At 46.8% G+C, this 12,336-nt stretch overlaps 1 protein-coding gene across 1 annotated transcript in view; it reads right to left on the reverse strand.

Annotated features, from left to right (window-relative positions):
* ptprt (protein tyrosine phosphatase receptor type T) overlaps positions 1–12,336 on the reverse strand; it is a gene marked incomplete at both ends in the record, with an annotated part of 296,589 nt that overhangs the window by 38,813 nt on the left and 245,440 nt on the right. The window lies entirely within an intron of this gene.

The following is a 12,336-nucleotide window of genomic DNA, read 5'->3' on the forward strand; positions in this document are numbered from 1 at the left end:
CCCAAATTGCTCCCAGTGCAAGGGCCGGCGCCTTGCATGGTAGCTTGGCCGCCATTGGTGTGTGAATGTGTGTGAGAATGGGTGAATGAGAGGCCGTTGTAAAGCACTTTGATAAAGGCGCTGTATAAAGTACAGTCCAGGATGGATTGGTAATGGGTAACGGGTATCTTTTGACAGTACGAGAGGTGGGAGAGAGGAGCTGAGAGGTGGGAGAGAGGAGCTGAGAGGTGGGAGAGAGGAGTAGAGAGGAGAGAGGAGCTGAGAGGTGGGAGAGAGGAGTAGAGAGGAGAGAGGAGCTGAGAGGTGGGAGAGAGGAGTAGAGAGGAGAGAGGAGTTGAGAGGTGGGAGAGAGGAGTAGAGAGGAGAGAGGAGCTGAGAGGTGGGAGAGAGGAGTTGAGAGGTGGGAGAGAGGAGCTGAGAGGTGGGAGAGAGGAGTTGGTATTGGTTTGGAGAAGGAAGAAGAACGGACAGTCTTTGCTCAATAAATCAATGTCATCCACATCTTAAGATTGCAAGATGTGAAATAAAACAGTGTGCGTCTTGTGAAATGTTGTCCAAAGAAAGTTGCTGGTTGTGAGGAACTCAGCAGCCAGAAACAGTCTGTAGTGGGACAATATACAGTGGGAAAATAAGTATTAAATAAGTATAAATATGTTATAAGTATATATAAGCATTTTTGTATTCAACATATTTCCATTTCAGCTATTCACATGAAATGTAGACCAGACATTGGTCTTAACTCAATGAAACTACACAGCTAAAGAAATGGTAACATTCCAATCCATAAACATGTTTGAATACTTGAGAAGTTGAATGCTTATTTCCCCCACTGTATATACAGTCTCTACAAAGTCCTCAGAAAGTCAAGTTTTAGATCGCCTTTACTTAGAAAGCCTGCAAATCTTCAAACCCTCCAGAGTTGACTCTCGGCAGACCCTGTTGCTAGACAACGGCCTTGCTATCTATATCTCACTGCCGCTACTGAATCATTAATGATGATACCTCAAAGTTAAATGGGTATTCCAAGAGACACTTAGCTTCACTACTTGATTGGTTTGAAAGACATTTTTGTAATTGAGTCTTCCTTAGATTAGGATTGGAGAGACAGAAGTAGTTTATTGCATCTAATGAGTCCATTAAGAAGAGGAATGGGGAGATGAGTGACAGAGAAATTCTCAATATTACAGACATTAAATACCTAAAGTACCATTGCAAATGTGGTAGGGTAATATTACCCCATGTTTTATTAATGTGGCTATTTGCATCTTAATTATCTTGAAAATTCATTACACACTTTAAGCGATTCTCTGAAAAAAAAGAAAAACTGTAATCCACTCCAAACAATGTGTGCTGCAACATCATGAAAAATTAGTACATTTGCAAGACGTGTTTCGCGCTACATCACTCCTCACAAGTAGTGTACAGGCCACGGGGAGAGAACAAGGGAGCTGGAGTACCATGATGAGAACAGCTACTTCACTGACACCATCTCTGAATACTGTCCATAACCCCAAAGGATTCTAGAAAAACAAAACAATCACTGCCTGGCAAAGTCAAAGATTAGGAGAGCGAATCGTTGCAATCAGTGACCAGAAGGAGCACTTGAAACGTCTAACGTGGGAGCTAGGTAATAATGAAAGAGAACGCTTGTACGAGGATATGGTTTTCATCCCGTGTTTATTATTACATACGTATAACATCATCTGTCTAATTAATGCTATTTCCAGATACTGTTCTATCTGGGCCGTGTTTACATTTCTGCTCATTACTCTCAAATCACCATCTCCCACCACTCCGTTTCTCCATAATTATTACTGATGGGAGACGCAGATAAACACGCCACTAATGTGCTTAGCCGTGTAATGGGGTTACGTCGACTTGGCTCTGCCGTCTCTTTACATGGGTGGTGGGTTATGTGGGAGGTGGGATGAGCAGGGGAGCAGGGGGGCAGGTAGAGGCCTCCTGGGCCAGTACACTGGAGACAGAGGAGGTCCACTGGAACGCATCCAGAGTGGCCCCTGCGCAGCACTATCAGCACAGCCTGATTCATTATTCATGTGTTTTTGTCTCTGTGAGCAGGAGAAGATCTCAAAGTGGCGGCCCAGAGGGTATATTATGTTGTAAATATTACCCAGAAACAGGCCGGCTCCCAATCCAAGCGATTGAAATATCGAGTTGCTAATGCTTGGGGCTACGCTGAAGGTCAAATATGCATTTAGCCAGTTATGAAATATATTCACACCAGTGGAGGCTGGTTGGAGGCAGAAATCGGAGGACGGGCTCAATGTAATGCATGGAATGGAATGAGGAATGGAATGATGGAATGGAATGAGGAATGATATCCAAAAATGATACCATTCCTCATTCTGTTCCATGCATAACAATTAGCCTGTCCCTGCGATTTCGTCCTCCATCGGTCTCTTCTGATTCACACTGTGGCTGCACTTTGTTGTACTTAGATGAAGATATCTTCATGCTAATGGCATCATTTATTGACCTAAGAGGGGAAGTTTGTGTTGCTTGAAAACATCTAAACACCTTTTAATGACTTCTTTACTGCTGGCAGGTGCGAGCCCAGCCTCCATGTGATCCACAGCTAAGTGAGTTGTCAAATGAACAGCGGACGACCGTCAGTCAGCAGGACTGTGAAATAAAGGGAATCTTGAGCAAATAAAGTAAATACACTCCCGGAGAGTCAGCTGTTCTGTTGTGAATGGAGAGTCAGCTGTTCTGTTGTGAATGGAGAGTCAGCTGTTCTGTTGTGAATGGAGAGTCAGCTGTTCTGTTGTGAATGGAGAGTCAGCTGTTCTGTTGTGAATGGAGAGTCAGCTGTTCTGTTGTGAATGGAGAGTCAGCTGTTCTGTTGTGAATGGAGAGTCAGCTGTTCTGTTGTGAATGGAGAGTCAGCTGTTCTGTTGTGAATGGACAGTGATGTGGGCTGGGATTATGGGGCACACTGAGAAAGAAAATCAAAAATTCAAACGGTTGCTGAAAGAAATCTATCCAGGATATAGACTTGGAAAGTGTCAGGTCTCGCCACTGTTTTGAGTTCTAAGTGATTCATAACTAAATGGACTGGACTTATATAGCGCCTTTATCCAAAGCGCTTTACAACGGCCTCTCATTCACCCATTCACACACCAATGGTGGCAAGCTACCATGCAAGGCGCCGGCCCGCTCACTGGGAGCAATTTGGGGTTCAGTGTCTTGCCCAAGGACACTACATGTGGCCAGCCGAGGCTCGAACCGCCGATCTGCCAACCTTGCGATCATTAGACAGCGGCTCTACCTCCTGCGCCACAGCCGCCCCAATAACTTCCAAGAATCTGCAGGCTGTGCCACTGTTTGGTGAAACTGCACGTGCACACAATGACTCTGGGACATACGGTGCTGCATATGCTGAAGAGGAGATAACAACACCTCAAAGTGAACATTCTGTTCAGCAGTGGTCCTTACATTAAAGGGCATTGCTCGCTAAGTAATTTCACCACTTCAGTGTTCAGCATTGGCATAATAGTCCCCTTCATTAAAGAGAATCTTTAGTACAGCCATAGCAAGAGGAGCAGGCTAGGCTAATGACTAGTGCTGAAATCGCATTAAGCTCAATTATCAGTGCTGCAACATTATCGCTAAACAACAGTGCTCCCTACCATTAGCAATAATTATCATCCTTAACATAATAGCAATAATTATCATCCTTAACATAATATGTTGGACAGCTCTTTGAGCTGGGACAAGATAATGATTTTTTTTAAATTACCCCAAAATGTACCTTTATATAAGACTACAAATAGGAGTGGGCTATACAGAAGGCAAAAACACTTGTTTTGTTATTTTTATTAGTTCTCAGTTTTTTGGTATTATATTCCATTTGACCTATTTCAAGAAGACAACATTTTCAGCCTGGGGTCCAAGAAAAAAGTCCAAGATGACTGCAGTTTTCCCTGAAAAATCACATTCAGTTTTTCTCTATTGCTTTAACACTAACATCGGAACCTCAAACACAATGACCAAAACCTGAAACTTGTGTATTTTATGTCACACCAATTCTTCACAATGACAAACACATTTCTTGCTTATCACTCATTTTGCAGCTCTAAACCACACAATTAACAAAACACTAAATACAATTCTCTACATTTGGCACACTCTTCCTTGATGAAATATATTGTGTTCATATGAAAACTCTACCATTCAGAATGCTAAACTCAAACCACCAATCACACAATCACACTCCTCATATGGGCAAACACCTATTGCATTTGAATTAGCAATCATAGCTTTAGCAATAAAAGGGGAAAGGTGAGCTCTCCTGTGTTGAAATATATCTGAAGTATATCAGGGCTGGATTCGTCATGCCAGGCGATACTTTCCCCTCTGTTTGGCCAGGGAGAACATTGCCTGTGATGTCGACGAGGTCTTGACATAACATTATTTTGAATGCAGTGTTTGCTTTTGCAAGAGATTTGTGGAGTTTAGGGTTTTGTTTGTGAGTTTAGCATTATGTCAAATCTAACCTGTTATCTAGCAGTTTTTTCTATAATTTACTAATAAATATTAGGTCTACAGGCATGGTTCAAAATTGAGGTAAAAAAGGGTAGATTTGGTCAAAAATATGTCTTAACTCAACGTATGATGTTTGTGACTATTTCTAGATTGCTTGACCCCCCAAATATAGGGTTAGACACTACAACCAAGTAAAAAGGCCCAAAATGTTATGTTATGGCTAAAACATTGATTTTCAGGGAAAACGCCGGTCATCTTGGATTTGTGCCCTGCACACTTTTTTCTTGGACCTGAAGCTGTACATGTTGTCATGTCATGGCGAGATAGGGCAAATGGAATACAAAAATACTAAGACCTAAGCTAAACAAAAAAAGACCCATTCATAGCCCACTCATACTAAAAATAGGATTTGAGATAATGTGCAGTATTGTCCTACTAAGGTTAGAACTGAATAACCTTCCATTACAGCCTATTATGAACAGAGCTCACTGAGGCCTGTTCTGTCCACTAGTCAATGAAATATGAAGGATTGTGGAAACATACGGTTAATTACCCTGGTTGCATTTAGAGATATGAAGTATCCTGCGTAAGTAATAGGATAGTGAAACATTCTTTCTTCTTTTGGTTCTACACACTCTCCGTTTTATTAGATGGTATTTGTTTCACCATTCAGATTATGCATAGTCCCTTTATTTTAGGGTACCCAAAAGTAATGGGACAATTGTCTGGTGTTTCTTGTAAGTCAGGTGTGTTCTGTCACATAATCTGTGCAGGCATTAGAGAGCTGTCAATGTCTAGTATTGATTCTAGATTTTGCATTTGCCATAGGAGTTTGCTATCGGTGTCGGTCAACATCAAAACACAACCAAATAGGTGTCACTGAAAGTCGAGGCCAAAATGAACAGTTTGGAACATCATTAAAAAGAATAACAACCCTGGTGAGGCTCAGCAGTTGTAAACGGGCTGGTAGGCCAAGAAAGACTTCCACAGTGGAAGACTGAAGAATGCTCACCATGATTAAGATAAACCCCCAAATTGTCACACAGATCAGGAACACTCTCCATGAGGTAGGCATGAATATGTCAGAGACTAGCATCAGAGACTAGCATCAGAGGCTAGCATCAGAGGCTAGCATCAGAGGCTAGCATCAGAGGCTAGCATCAGAGGCTAGCATCAGAGGCTAGCATCAGAGGCTAGCATCGGCAGAATATGTCACCTTCTTCTTCGGCGTATGGGTAGTTGTTTTTTTTCCTCTCCACTCCACCAGGCTCGGGGCCGAGGGGCTACCCTTTTACCACCCCGAGACCTGGTTGAGGGGCTCACCCGGGCTATATTTCTGGACACCCCTCCAGAAGCCACGTCATCGTCTCGTCATCTAATACCGACAGACCATGCATCCCGTTGGGTGGGTGGTACACCGGGCAATCCAGGATAATATGGTCTGCGGTTTGGTCCTCTGCACCACACTCGCACGACGCATTTGGGGCCAAGCCCCATCTGTGCATTGATGAGCGGAAACGCCCGACGCCGGTCCGGAGACGATTGAGCCTCACCCAGGATAGCCTTGGCAAGTCCATCCCGAGGGGCTCAGCGCCGGCGACTGGGATGTGGTCGCGGAGTTTGGAGGTGTTAGCCTCCCACTCCGCGCGCCACATATAATCCGCCCATCTTGCCGCACTGATGTTGAGATCTCTGCATTGCTGCCTGAGATTCTGTGCGGCAGGCACAAATGGGTGTCTCGACTTGAGACGCCGGGAGGGCTCCGCTGTTATAGTGAGCCTATCATGGAGCAGATGGTTATTCTGTTCCCGGTCCTGTCTCCTGTCTTTTTGTATCCTGTCTTTTTGTATCCTGTCCTGTCTCTTTTTGTATCCTGTCTTTTTGTATCCTGTCTTATCCTTTTTTTTGTATCCTGTCCCGCCGACCTCCGCTGCCTTCCACCCCGCCATCTCCTGCCTCTCACCGCCTTCACTACCGGACTGCAATACTCACCGCCTTCACCACCGGACTGCAGTACTCACCGCCTTCACTACCGGACTGCAGTACTCACCGCCTCACCGTTCCTGTCCCCGGGCTCTGTGTTGCCGACCGACCCGCTGCGCGCCGCTCTCAGACATCGCTGGCCCGGCCGTGCTGTGCTACTACCCTCGTCCCGGGAGGCAGCCACCGCTCCCTCCCCGGTTCGGGGGTTGCCATCTCCGCAGGTGAGTGTCGGTCCTTCCCAGCCTTCACTCACTGCTGCGCGATTTGGTCGCTGGCATGCCACGGCTAGGCTGGCCGGCCGCGCGGGTTCGGTCCCAGGCTGGCAATACTGACGACAACGGCAACGGCGGCACCGCCTGTCGTTTTGCCCTGGACTCCCGGCCATCCCACCTGCCCCCACCTCCCCCTGCCCTTCTCTCGTCTCACCTACACTCTGCCGCCGCCACATCCATCGAGGCTCCCAGCAACACCAACACCGGACTCTATACCACCCCCCCCCCTCCCCGTTCGCTGACTCTGTGTTCCATGTTACTCGTTGTTGTTACTTGTTGTTTTTGTGTCTCCCATATATGTGTATCCTATATTGTCAGCGTCTTTGAGCATTGGAAAAGCGCTATATAAATGTAATTAATTATTATTAATTATTATTATTATTATTAAGCTCCACGGCCCGGCAGGCGAGACGTGCTGTGGCTCCCATGCGGCGGAGGCCTGCGGGCTGGATGCCTGCTAGGATGGGAAGGTTGTCCACGGGGGTAGGACGCAGGCATCCTGTCACAATGCGCAAGGCTTCGTTTATAGGCGAGTCGATGAGGCGGGTGTGGGCACTGCGACACCATACTGGGGCGCAGTATTCACTAGTTGAATAAACGAGGGCTAGGGCTGCCGTGCGCAAGGTCCTTGCGCCGGCGCCCCAGCCCGAGCCAACCAGTCGCCTCATCAATGTCACCAACCAACGACAGACGACCACAGCACGGTCCTCAATATGTCACCAACCAACGACAGACGACCACTGCACCAGTCCTCAAAAAAGATGGTCAGTTAAGAAAAATAACCTAAAATAAAAACCTAAAGAAATAGGCTAAATCAATTCCTAAAAGCCTGCAGAGGTCTAGAAAAACATCTTGTGGACAGATGTTTAATATTAAGAAGATTAATATGACATTTTAATTAATTATTTATTTATTATGTACCAGGAGTGATTGCAAGAGGAACGTTTGGGAGAAAAAACGATCTGCCCAAGATATCATACTACTTCCTCTGTGAAACATGGTGCAGGGGTGTTGGGTTTGGGCATGTACAGTTGCCACTAGTCTTAACACTAGAACAGCGTGCCCTTTTGACCTACTATAAAAGCCTCCTCTGGGGTCAAATGACCATAGTATTTACAATGAAAAGCTGCTACTTACACACAACGGCCACTAATTGGCCGCCTTGTTTTTTAGCCTCACACAGGAAAAACTGCAAAATAGCTTTATACTCGCTTATCCTGATGTCATTTTGAAAATGTAAGGATACTGGGTGGTAGAATGGGAAAGTTATGAAAGGAGGGTTCTGAAATGTTATCGAGTGCAAAGATATATAAAAAATGAATTTGGCTGTTCTAGTGTTAATTGATGATTGTAACTGCTGATGAAAGCAGCAGAATGTATTCTGACGTGGACAGAAACATTGTGTTCAAGCAAATGCCCCCAAATTAATTGGATGGCGCATCGTCCAGTAAGACAATGACCCGAAACATACTGTCAGGTCAATCTTCAGATTTAAATCCAAATGAACATGCATTTCATTTCCTGATGATAAAATACATTTTAGGCAAAAAGAACAACTGGAGATGGCTGCAGTACCGACATGGCAGAGTACTCGAGAAGATACCCAGCGTCTGCTAGGGTCAACGTAGACTTTAGCCAGTTATTCCATGCCTGTCGACCAAACAGTATAACAACATGAATCTGTCCGATTACTTTTTGGGTACCCTAAAATAGGGGGACTATGCAACAAACAAAAAAAGATTCTGAATGGTGAAATCAATATGTATACAAATATCATCACATAAAAGCTGAGAATCTCTACATTTACCTCATAGTCATTGTCATACACCATTTTGCAAAGATAAACAAAGAAAAAAAGATGTCAATCGATAACATCCAAGACGCAACATGATAGTATGATCTACTGTATCCTAGTGGTTGGTGAACAGTACCACAGGGTTAGTCCCAGAGTGGGCTCTCTCTTTTAGTCCCACTGATGGTTCTATCCAGTCTGTGAAACTGAAGCCCTCCCATCAGCAGGACCAATATTCCAGCTAAATGTCATGTCCCTTCTGATCCAGAGTCAGTCTGTCATGCCTGCCTGACAGCCCACAGCCCGGTCCACAGACAAACAGAAGCCAACTGGAGACAGGCCTTTGGTTTTCCCTGTCTGTCTCTCTGTCACCTTCTCTGCCTCTCTCTAACCCTCTCTACCTCTCTCTACCTCTCTCTACCTCTCTCTCTGCCGCTCTCTGCCTCTCTCTAACTCTCTCTGCCTCTCTCTACCTCTCTCTGCCTCTCTCTGCCTCTCTCTACCTCTCTCTACCTCTCTCTGCCTCTCTCTGCCTCTCTCTACCTCTCTCTACCTCTCTCTGCCTCTCTCTACCTCTCTCTACCTCTCTCTACCTCTCTCTACCTCTCTCTACCTCTCTCTACCTCTCTCTCTGCCTCTCTCTGCCTCTCTCTAACTCTCTCTGCCTCTCTCTGCCTCTCTCTACCTCTCTCTACCTCTCTCTACCTCTCTCTACCTCTCTCTACCTCTCTCTACCTCTCTCTCTGCCGCTCTCTGCCTCTCTCTGCCTCTCTCTACCTCTCTCTGCCGCTCTCTGCCTCTCTCTAACTCTCTCTGCCTCTCTCTGCCTCTCTCTACCTCTCTCTGCCTCTCTCTGCCTCTCTCTGCCTCTCTCTACCTCTCTGCCTCTCTCTGCCTCTCTCTACCTCTCTCTACCGCTCTCTGCCTCTCTCTAACTCTCTCTGCCTCTCTCTGCCTCTCTCTGCCTCTCTCTACCTCTCTCTGCCGCTCTCTGCCTCTCTCTACCTCTCTCTGCCTCTCTCTACCTCTCTCTGCCTCTCTCTGCCTCTCTCTGCCTCTCTCTACCTCTCTCTGCCGCTCTCTGCCTCTCTCTACCTCTCTCTACCTCTCTCTGCCTCTCTCTACCTCTCTCTGCCTCTCTCTGCCTCTCTCTACCTCTCTCTACCTCTCTCTGCCTCTCTCTACCGCTCTCTGCCGCTCTCTGCCTCTCTCTACCTCTCTCTGCCGCTCTCTACCTCTCTCTACCTCTCTCTGCCGCTCTCTACCTCTCTCTACCTCTCTCTGCCGCTCTCTGCCTCTCTCTACCTCTCTCTGCCTCTCTCTACCTCTCTCTACCTCTCTCTGCCTCTCTCTGCCTCTCTCTACCTCTCTCTACCGCTCTCTGCCTCTCTCTGCCTCTCTCTACCTCTCTCTACCTCTCTGCCTCTCTCTGCCTCTCTCTACCTCTCTCTACCTCTCTCTGCCGCTCTCTGCCTCTCTCTACCTCTCTCTGCCTCTCTCTGCCTCTCTCTACCTCTCTCTGCCTCTCTCTACCTCTCTCTACCTCTCTCTACCTCTCTCTGCCTCTCTCTACCTCTCTCTGCCTCTCTCTGCCTCTCTCTGCCTCTCTGCCTCTCTCTGCCTCTCTCTACCTCTCTCTACCTCTCTCTGCCGCTCTCTGCCTCTCTCTACCTCTCTCTGCCTCTCTCTGCCTCTCTCTACCTCTCTCTGCCTCTCTCTACCTCTCTCTACCTCTCTCTGCCTCTCTCTACCTCTCTCTGCCTCTCTCTGCCTCTCTCTACCTCTCTCTACCTCTCTCTGCCTCTCTCTGCCTCTCTCTACCTCTCTCTACCTCTCTCTGCCTCTCTCTACATCTCTCTACCTCTCTGCCTCTCTCTGCCTCTCTCTACCTCTCTCTACCTCTCTCTGCCTCTCTCTGCCTCTCTCTACCTCTCTACCTCTCTCTGCCTCTCTCTACCTCTCTCTACCTCTCTCTGCCTCTCTCTGCCTCTCTCTACCTCTCTCTACCTCTCTCTGCCTCTCTCTACCTCTCTCTACCTCTCTCTACCTCTCTCTGCCTCTCTCTACCTCTCTCTGCCTCTCTCTGCCTCTCTCTACCTCTCTCTGCCTCTCTCTGCCTCTCTCTGCCTCTCTCTGCCTCTCTCTACCTCTCTCTGCCTCTCTCTGCCTCTCTCTGCCTCTCTCTACCTCTCTCTGCCTCTCTCTACCTCTCTCTACCTCTCTCTGCCTCTCTCTACCTCTCTCTGCCTCTCTCTACCTCTCTCTGCCTCTCTCTACCTCTCTCTGCCTCTCTCTACCTCTCTCTGCCTCTCTATGCCTCTCTCTACCTCTCTCTACCTCTCTCTACCTCTCTCTGCCTCTCTCTACCTCTCTCTGCCTCTCTCTGCCTCTCTCTACCTCTCTCTACCTCTCTCTGCCTCTCTCTGCCTCTCTCTGCCTCTCTCTGCCTCTCTATCCGCCCCTTCTCTTTCTTTGGTGGAACATGTATACCTCTAATGCTGATAGTCACAAGCAAACTCAAAGCATCAAGCCACATGTACTGAGCAAATTAAATGCCTATGGTGATGACCTAGGAAGACATAGGGAGGGAGGGAGGGAGGGAGGAGGGACAGGAATATACATAGTGTACATACAGTATAATCAGTCATATCTACTAAACCACCAAACAGCATTACACAGCATTTCATCACCTAGTTTATTAGAGTATGATCAATATTCCATGAATTGACAGAAGGCATGCACGCTTAAAGGTGGAATAGCAATGGAATAGCTCCAGCGGACAGTGACTGTGTGTATCACTGATGTTAACGCAATGTGTTGGGATTGGGGTTGGGGGCTGTTTCTTATTCAAAAGAAACACCTGAGCCAGCGAAACACAAAGACTGTTTTCTAAAGACAGCTAAACCCCGTTTTGCATGAGAGCACGGATTAACGTGAGCTCCCCCTTCCTCGACAAGGCCTCTTGCCTCTCTTCCTCTCCATCTCTCTTTTCCCTCTCTTTTCTATTTATGCGTCTTTCTGCCTGGAGCTAGCAGAGCCGTGGTGTCAGGCTGGAATGAATAGGGAAAGCTAAATTATTGACTGTGAAACTAGAAGATTATGGCGTGTACTACAGGCAATTTACAGATGTCTCACAGTACAAATTTACTGCTGAAATCAATAAATGCCTCAGACGATGTGGAGCTGCTCGCCTGCCTCCCTTCCTGCCTGCCTGGCGTCATGTTTGACAAGGTCTTCTCCTCCCTGTCCGGCTCTGTTTGCTGAGCGCTGGGTCTCTCTCCCCATGGCGGGTAAAGGACTGCCATTACTGTGATTTGCTCTGTCAACAACAGTGCTTAAGGAAGGCACACTTTGATTCCTACCAGCTAGGAAGGAGTGATGGGACACAAACTACCCCAAATCCTGTATGTGTGACTTTAATACAGACAACTCAATACATGAAAATACATTCATGTTACGTTTAGGCTAGACATGTGGCTGCTATGAATTGGTTAGTTACATATTAATATCTTAATGACAAACAGTCACAGGACAGCAAACACAGCCCTCGTCTGTTTTTTTCTCTGCGCTTGCCGTAGATCCAAGATGGCGGCGCGTGTACAACGCGACACCGGGCGTTTTTTCCAGATTACGCAACCTAGTGATCATTTGCCTACTATTTCCATGTCTTTTTACTCAGTACAGACACACTTTTATGGCTTTTGCACTATTGCACTATTATCTGGCTAGATGGCGAATGTGTTTCATTGTCTTTGTACTTGTACTCTGCCAACGACAATGACA

The sequence above is a fragment of the Nansenia antarctica genome (assembly GCF_963989245.1).
Source record: "Nansenia antarctica genome assembly, chromosome: 15".
Lineage (NCBI taxonomy): Eukaryota > Metazoa > Chordata > Actinopteri > Argentiniformes > Microstomatidae > Nansenia > Nansenia antarctica.